Raw genomic sequence first — 9,522 nt, forward strand, 5'->3', positions numbered from 1 at the left:
ACTCATCACATGTTGAAAGGTTATAATGAGGTAAGCTTGAAATGCCACTGCCCTTTTGAGTGCATTAAGTCTGCATCTCATACTCATTCATTGCTTTGGCTTTTTGCTTCTGTTTCCGGACAGAAATGATATCTCTGTGCAACCCAGCAGCTAGTGTTTACCTCCATTTCCCACAGGAAAAGTCCCAGCACCCTCCCACACAACAGTAAAGGGAAGGAGTGTGCGTCCCCTTTCTCCGTCCTGACTCTGAGGGCTTCCGGGTCTACTGCCAAGCCTGCTGCCTCTCCCCTTCCTATGCTTAAATTTCTCTTGTCATTTCAAAGCTCCTGGAGATGCAGGAAAGTGCAGCCCCAAGAAATCAGTGGGATTTAGTGACTGGGATGGGGAAAGAGAGGATATAGCACAGCTGGGATCTCTCACTGGTGCCCAAATGCGCAGCAGTGACCTGACCATTTCTCCACTCACCTAAATCATTAGTTGGAGGCATCTCAAAATCTGATTTCTGGGCTGCTAAAGTCCTTGGTTGAGCCCAAATGTCTATCCAGTCAACATTACCAAATGTGAAACCCTCCCTTACCAGCACTGCCTTAGAATGGGGATTCAACCCCAAGCCAGCAGCCGATTGAATTGATTCGACTAGGTGCCCTGTGACTGGGTTTGTCCCTGGGGGGCAGGGGCCACCAAATCCGTGACAGACCAAAATGAACCAGAGCCAATTCCCTCCATCTGGGGAGGGAGGCAGGCAGGGCGGTACGGCGTCACTCTGGGGAAAGAGGCTGTTTTGCCCAGAGGGTGACCTTCCTCTGCTTTTATCAATAGCACTCTGTGCTGCCGAGCTGAGGGGGCGGGAGACGGGCAGCGGGGGTGGCTTCTCTGAGGCTCAGAATGGGCCTAGACAGCCTGGGCCTTGCCCTCCCCTCTTCCTGGGACTTGGCAGCAGCAATAGCAGCAGCCAGGCCAGAGCTGACTGCTGGCCATTCTTTTCTCACTGGCAAATCAGCCCCCGGGCCTGGAGCCCAGCGGAACTGACAGCTGGGCAGCCAGCAGGCCGGCCCCCGGACGAGCCAAGGGCACCCCCGGGCCGGAGCAGGCGGGGATGGACTGATAGGATCTCTCACCTTCTCCTTGATAGCAGAGCCAGGGGTCCTGCTTTCCTCAGCGGCAACCGAGCCAAGCTCCCAGGCGAGGAGCCCGTGAGAATGCCGATCAGACAGTGGTGCTCGAGAAGATCAAATCGGGCCCTCGGCCGGCTGTGAGTTTGGACCTCAACTGGTCCCTTTTCTGAAGGAAAGGAAGTTGGGGAGGTGAGGGGGGCGCAAGGCCAGGGCAGGAGCTTGAGGTTAACTGTTCAAGGGCTAGCTAACCTATACCTGGCTGCCAATGGGCCTCTGTCAGGGAGCGGGTTATGGTGCTCAACTACTCTTGGGGCCCCTGGCCAGGCAGAGCCAACCGGGGCACTGCTGTATCACTGCGTAGCACCCCATGAACTGTGCAGTCAATTCTACCCCACTTTCAAATGAAATTCAGACTAATCTGCCAATTGCCATCCTTGAATTGGCCTCTTGTTTTTTTGTGTTTTCCTCACATTGCAGCAGGCCAGCAGGCATCACGTCCAGCCCTTCCTACCCAGCTCTAGAGCCTGTGGCAGAGGTGATGTGGTGGTTTTCAGCCCTACCGAGGCCCCACCTTACCCTTTTTCTCCTCAGCCCTCATGGGCCAGGGCCACATCTTCCTGGGCCAGGGACTGGGTCCGACATACCCCTAGTACTTACTGTGGTGTTTTGCACAATGTAAATACTTGACAAATACCACTGTCATTACTATTTCCCTCCACTCCCAGCTGCTTCACTTCCTTTCAGTCAGGCCAGCGGAGCCTGGAGTCAAGCTCCAGGACTTAGACTTAGAGCTGGACTTACAGCAGGAGGGCTCTAGTTGAGATGTAACAAAGAAACTCATTGACTGTATATACTCAAATAGGGGACAGGAAGAGAGTGGAATCATTAAAAGTAGGGGAAAGTTAATATGAAGCAGAGAGCTGACCCTGTGGCCACCATCTTACCTTCCTAAAGATGAGGCAATTAAAGCTCAGAGACTGACAGGTTACCATGAACTAATGAAGGAAATGGCATCAGTCTTCCATTTCCCTGCCTAGAATCATAGGTATTACTGTTGCCAGCCTGGGATCAGATTTACATATTTCTCCCTTGCCATAGCATCTGTTCTCCCGCTAAGAAACAGCGTGGCCTATTGGAAAGAGCACAGGCCCTTGTCAGCTATCTGTCCTCGGGTGAGTCCCTTAACTTCTCTGTGGCTCAGCTCCCTCGTCTGCAAAATGGGGACTCCCTGTACTCCCCGCTACTTAGATTTTGAGCCCTATGTGGGACCTAATTATCTTGTGTCCATCCCAGTGCTTAACACGTAGATAATAACAACTATGGTATTTGTCAAGCACTTGCTAAGTTACTTTTCTGGGCCCATCTCTTGGCTATGGCAAATGCAGAGCACCAGGAATTTGTAAATCTGGGGTTTGTCTGTCACAGCTAATCCTTCCGGGGAAACGTGGGCCAAGGGACAAGACTCAGAGCCCGAAGTGCTGCAGCTCATTCTGTCCTCTTCGTTTGAAGCCAACGAAGCCAACGGCCGGAGCTGGGGTGAGATTATCTCCTAATGCTGCCCCCCTGTGCCCAACACCAATATGGTCTTTTTAAAAGAGAGGAATTCTATTCACTAGGGCTCAGGGCTAGGGCTGGTGTCGATGCTTGCCTGAGTCTGTGAATACTTATCTCTGACGTGTCTTTCCGCACCCGACATGCAGCAGAGACCATCTCCAGCATGCCCCACTAAAGCGGGAAGGTGCAGTGTGATGCTTCACTTGTCACATCCTGGTTTGCCTAGTACATCAACCTTTTTACTGACCTCCCTGTGTCCAGTCTCTCCCTCCTCTAAGTCCAATCCACTCTGCTTCCCCAACAATACTTCTAAAACAATCTTTCAATGTTCTGCCCACATCTCGTTCCTCAAAGACCTCCGCTGGCTGCCCATTCCTCTATATATCATGCAAAAAATCCGGACCCTTGGCTTTAAGGTAATCAGTTCTCTCTCCTTCCACTACACCCCACCTCACACTGTTCCCTTCAAGCCAACCAATTCACTGGGCCTTGTTCTCATTTCTTCACCACCCTCACATCCTCCCTTCCATCCTGGAACTCCCTCCCTCTCTTCAAAGGCCTTGGGAAATCCCAGCTCCTCCAGGAAGCTTCTTTCCCTTTTTAAATTTCTCACCTCCTCACTCTTTATTCTTCTTAGTTCTGACCTGCAGCAGCAATAATAATAATAATGTTGGTATTTGTTAAGCGCTTACTATGTGCCGAGCACTGTTCTAAGCGCTGGGGTAGACACAGGGGAATCAGGTTGTCCCACGTGGGGCTCACGGTCTTAATCCCCATTTTACAGATGAGGTAACTGAGGCACCGAGAAGTTAAGTGACTTGCCCAAAGTCACACAGCTGACAAGTGGTAGAGCTGGGGTTCGAACCCATGACCTCTGACTCCAAAGCCCGTGCTCTTTCCAGTGAGCCACTCTGCTTCCCTATCAATCAGATAGGGAATCTGCAATCAGAGCAGCGGCTGGGTGGGTCATGCATCAGTCTTAGCGGCCTCATTTTCACAGTGATAAAACACTCTCCAGCACTGGTGGCATCTTCTAGCCTAAAAGGCAGTGTTTCATAGACAATATATCTGAATATATTGTCAATGGAACATTGTATGTGTACAGAGATATAAAAACATATCTATCTGCATATATATTTTGACACCGGTCTTGGCCTACTTGAATTCAAGCCACAGCCTACACCGGAAGGCAACAGAGATTACTCATCTCTTTCCAGGTAATGTTGGGGGTGTGCAGACACCTGCTCACGCCCCTCCCCTGAACAGGCTGAAGGTGCCATCCCTTGGGGAGGTGGGACAGGTGTTCCAGGGTCTGCTGGAAACTGGCAATGCTTGCTTTTCCTCAGCTGTCACGGTCCCTGATAAGTAACAGGGATCAGTGTGTTAGGATTTCTATTACATGCTCCAGCCTACTTGGGCTAGTGCCCCGCACACAGGCAGTGCTTGAGAAATGTTGATCGAGCTGTTTCTGAATGGCCCACGGGTTCCAGCCTTAGCCCCAATCCTCTCTAGGGCTCTGTTTTCTGGCTGCAAAACAAGGATCTTCCTTGGAGCAAGTGAGTGTGGGATTCCCCCATGGGACAATTGTCCTTTACAGCACGGCGAGCACAGAACTAGCAACCAGAGTGCCCTGAGTCCATCCCCCTCCCCTGTGAAGATGGCCTCAAGTTTCCATGGCCCGGCTCTCTCCGCAGAGCCCGGACTGAAACGCGGTGGGAGAGGGGGAGAGATGGCTGTCAACCGAGACCCCTGGGCTCCTCGGCCTCAGCTGCCTGGTTCTCAGGGAGGCTGGTGCTGTGCTCTAGTTCTGCAGCAGCCTCCCCCCGAAGAGCCCACACACCCCGCCAAGCTGAGAGGGCATGGTTTGATGATGACAAGGCGGGCCTGGCTTGCAGCCTCAGCAGTATCAGCACACTCTCTCCTCCCTGCCCCATTTCTGAGACCCCTGGGCCTGATCGAAGGGGCCAAGGCCACCGTGGTAGCAGCCACCTTTGGTACATGGAAACGGCGGCCGTAAGACCGGCAGCTGCCTTTCCGTTTGGGCTTGTTACTAAAAAGTAGGGACCGTGAGGACGCTATAGGGAAGAAAGGGAGAGAGAACTATTTCCTTCCTAGAAACAGAAACTAGTCCTGCTTCTAAAATTTCTCCTGTTCAAATAGGGCTTAGGTGGGGCCACACTGGTCCAAGCATGAGAAGGTGGAGGGGGACTGAAATGGACCAGGTGATGGATGGAGAGGGGGGTGTGTGCTCAAAAGGTCACACAGCAGATAAGTGGAGGAGCGGGGATTAGAACCCAGGTCTTCCCTGAGAATGGCACAGTCTCTTGCCACTAGGAACAGATGCATTGGAGGGGGTGCGGACAGGGAGTCAGCACCACTGCCACCTCCCCTACCGCTTTCCTGGTGAGTAACCTCATGGCGGGGGGGAATCTGCTGCACTGAACATGTTGTTCCTTTTCTTTGTCCATTCTCACCACAGGACCTTTTTATTGCATAAAAAGCACTATGCATCTGTGCGTCTGCCTTGCCAACCAGTCTTTTATGGCCTTCATTGCCAATGGGGCTGGGAGTGAGCCAGTACTTCCAGTAAGTACCTGGCTTGTGTCCTCCTGGAAAAACCTGCAGCACCCACAGCAAGAGGCTCAAGTGTTGCATGCATTAAGCACTGACCTTCTCCATCCAGTCTTCACCGCAGCCTTTTTGTTGGCATTTTTTGCGGGAGCCTCCTGTGGGCTTGGGGAGCCAGCATGCTGAAAGGCAAAGGGCAACTTTTTCCATGGGTGTAACCAAGAGCTTTTCACCTTTTGTTTGGAGCAGCCAGCTGAAAGGAGGAAACCCAAATCTAGAAAACAGAGCCTGGGGGAGAAGGCAGGTAGATATTTCTAATTCACGGTCCAACTAGAAAAGCCAGTAGTTTTCCCTTGAGACCCAAAGCCCAGCTAACCTGCCTGTAGAAAAACCCACCCATGGTCAGGCCAGGTTTCCATGGGTTGGGAAGGCAGAAAGAAAGTGGGGACCTGGACAAGCTCAGGCTAAGGGTTTCTGGGGAGGTGGGACCTGAGGAACTGCCCTTAACACCTTCCCTATGGCAGGTCACGCTATACAGATTAGTCTACCTGACATTTATGAAGACACGGCCTTCACTCCAACACCTGATGAAGTCACCCCTGTGGTCAGAGCCATGAAGAAGGGTCAAGCTCCTGAAGCTGATCGTTCAAAGCTCAATCTTCAAGCTCTGCAGGGACTTAGACCATACGTCAGTTCTTCCTCTGAGGGGGGACGGGGGAAGGTGGGGTTACTCACTCGGTATAGTCCCCAGGAAGGGTAGATGCGTTCATTTTACTTCCAATGAGGTAAAAGTTGGCTACCCTATTGTCACATCTTTCTGACTCAACATGAACACATCAGTGCACTTATATTACTCACACAGAATAGAGAGCACACAATCCTCAATAGTTTTGGTAACTCAGGAAGCGACCCCCCATTTTTAACACCAATCCTCTGAAAAGTTCTGACTTACTTTTGGTTGGACAAGGTGGAGTTTTCAGCAAGCGGCTGGGTCACAAGTCCAAGGGAGACGTGCCTGTCTTTAAGTAGGCCCAAGGGTTCCGGTCCCTGGCAGCGGCCTAACCAGACTTATCCTTGTAGGGGGCGTGCCAAGTGCTGACATGGATTTAAAACATTTAAGGAAAGTAAAGATCATGGTTGGGAAGCCAATTGAACATTTAGACCTCCTTCAGCCCTGGAGCCAGGGTCGGGGGGTGGGGGGGACGGACACACATCACTTTGAGCACATACATGTAAACTGAAGACAGCTGCTTTCTCACTTCAGTTTTAAAGGGCACTTTCAGAAACAGGAAAAAAAATGAAGGTACAAGACATGACCCTATAATAAAAAGGATTTTTTAAAAATCATAAACCCAGTAACAGTTCCCAGTATTCTTTTTGTTTCATTCCACACAAGGAATAGAAATTGGCTATCTGTCTTTGATTTACTCCTTCTGGACAAAAGATTGAAGAGCAAAATAATTATGTAGACTTAGCCCTCTCACGGATGAAGATGGATTCACTGGATCTCCAGTGAGCGCTGGTGTGCAAATGGAAGAAGTTATCCATGTGGCCATGAAGTAGTGTTTTAATTATGGCCCCTTGGCCATGAGATAAAAAAGGAAGAGAAATTGCCCAAGGGAAAGGAGTGAATTGCTCCATCCTTGATCCACAGTCAGGAAACACTAGAAGGGTGATGATAATTTAGGAAGGGTGGGCAGGGGAAAAAGGGAAGTCGTGTCACTTTGTACGACAGGGCCACTCTATATTGTGGGAGTAGGAGGAAACAGAAGGAGGATTTTAAGTAGTGTCTGGGTTAAAAGAAAATGGGGAGAGACTGAAGGTAACCTACCAGAGTTTCAAACCCCAGAGAGAACATAATCGAGTTGAAGGATGAGGTTTTCAATTCAAAGATGTTTCAGGACAGGATCCACTGTTTGAAAAATCTCTACTTACACATCTGTTGAAAAAGCGATTCAGAAGACCTCAAATGGTGTTACATGTTTTTAGATTGAATGGGGAACAATTTTGAATACAGAAAGAATGTTTAGTAAAAAGGGCAGCTATCTTTCATTTTATCCTTATTAAGAGTGAAGAATTACTCAAAGTTCTAAAGATGCAAAGGTATCTTAGGCATGACCACAAGTTGACTAGTTGAAGTCCTAAAGCAGAGAAATAGTTACAGAAATGGAGAAAATGAACTACAGGTAAGTACATTTCAATAGGCCGAAAGCATTTTTCAGAAGGACCCAGTAAGGATGAAAAAAAGCCCCAGGAGTAAAGGTTCACAAACGATACCGCTGGGAAGGAGTACTGGATACCAGAAGTAGTAAAACAACTTTCCATTACATTTTAGAAGAGTAGAATCATGGAAACTGCAACCCTGTAAACAATCCTGAAGAAAAGGTGAAGGTTTTTTTCCCCCACTTAACGGTATTTGTTAATTACTTTTTGCCAGACACTGCACTAAATGCTGGAGTAGAGACAAGCTAAGCAGATTAGACACAGTTCCCATCCCACGTGGGGCTCACAATATTAATCCCCATTTTACAGATGAGGTAACTGAGGCCCAGAGAAGTGAAGTGGCTTGCCCAAAGTCACACACAACAGACAAAAGGCTGAGCTGGGATTAGAACCCACGTGTTTCTGACTCTTGGACCAGTGCTCTATCCACTAGGGCAACACTGCTTTTAATAGGCTTAGCTTCCGCCTTTAACAAGAAAGATAACAAAAACAAATAACTGATCAGAATAAACCCTCCTTCCACCACCCTCCTTTTATGACGGAAGGTCTAATCTCAAAATAGATTAGAGGAAAATCCAGTGAAAAACCATCTAAAATACCTAGAGAGTTAAATCCTAGCTTTCTTAAGAAATTGGAAGATACTATTGCAGGACCACCTGATGGAAAAAACTCTGATTAAATGTAGAGGATATGCAACGTCTACTCCCACTCAAGCCCAGGGTACCTCAGAGATGTGGGGGGGGGGCAAACGGCCATGTAGGGAAGAAGCAGCCCCAGCACCTACACTATTCCCACAGCAGCCTCACCTCTGTTCTCTAGCAAGGATTCTCAGTCCCTCCAGGGGATCATGTTCTGAAGAGCTGGAGCTTTGGAAGCAATATGCAAAGTCTCTAATAAGGAGATGCAAGAGAGAGGCTTGAATTACAGATCCCAGAGAGTGCATGCACAGTCTGAGAAAGGCGCATGGTCACGTCCTGTACTGACTCTAGGAAAGTGAAAAAATAAGACTCCTGAATCACTCCTTGGTATATTAAAGGAGCTAACTGGGCCTTCTTATCCCGAGCAGGCTGTAACAGTGGACCAGCTGAAAGCTAAGATCATTATAGAAAAATATAGGCTATTTTAAAAATGTGAGCTTAATGGCCCGTATCACAGTGAAGACCTCCTGTCTTCCAAAGATCTCTAATTTAAAGATGCCTATGGGCCATGAAACTGGGTAGAGAGGTAGGGGTAGAGTACATCCTCACAATACTCCCGCATCCGCAGAAGACTAACAGGAAAAGAACGCGAACTGGAAAAAGCTGACGTGTTGAATTGAAATGATATACTATTATACCTACGGTACTGTCACTAGTTCAAAGCAGACAAAGTCAGTTTCCGGGCTCAATCTGTCCATGTTTACTGAAGTCCCCAGGTCTAAAGATTGCTTCAGCCTTAATTTTAGAATTAGTCTTATATGTCAGGTAACTCCAAATTAATTATTTCTCTTCTAGAGCACTCGACTCCCATTCATCTAATGATACTAGCAAATCTGATGAAAACTGCACAGTCTGCTTCCTAGGCTGTAAGATTCTTGGGAGTAGGCACTGTGTCTTTTATATGGTCTTCTCCCAGCATTTAACACAGTGCTCTGCACCCAGTAAATGCTCAATAAATACTCTCGGTGATGACAGGGATTTTTTTTGAGGGGGCTAAGGTTTGTTTTCTCTTTTGAAGATCCCAAGGGGGTATTGCTGAATCCAGCCTCAGGAGCCTTGAACAGGAGATCCTAACTGCTTAATTTTAGCAGGTTTTCTAGTGGTCTTTGAACCAGGATTACAATCCCAAATTGTGAAAATTTCGTTCATTACATCAACTAAATTTAAATGTCTGTAAACAGGCCAAAAGGTAAAACATTTCTAATCCTTACATTTATAGACCATTTGATTAGATGAATTCAAATTCTCCTCCCCAAATACACAAACTATATTTGGGATAAGAAGACAGTTCAATCCCCAAAAAGAAATTTGAAGAAAATGATCCGGAAATAAAAATGCAAAGGGGAAGGAAAGTCAATGATAGA

Source organism: Ornithorhynchus anatinus, chromosome 20 (assembly GCF_004115215.2).
Source record: "Ornithorhynchus anatinus isolate Pmale09 chromosome 20, mOrnAna1.pri.v4, whole genome shotgun sequence".
NCBI classification, from domain to species: Eukaryota; Metazoa; Chordata; class Mammalia; order Monotremata; family Ornithorhynchidae; genus Ornithorhynchus; species Ornithorhynchus anatinus.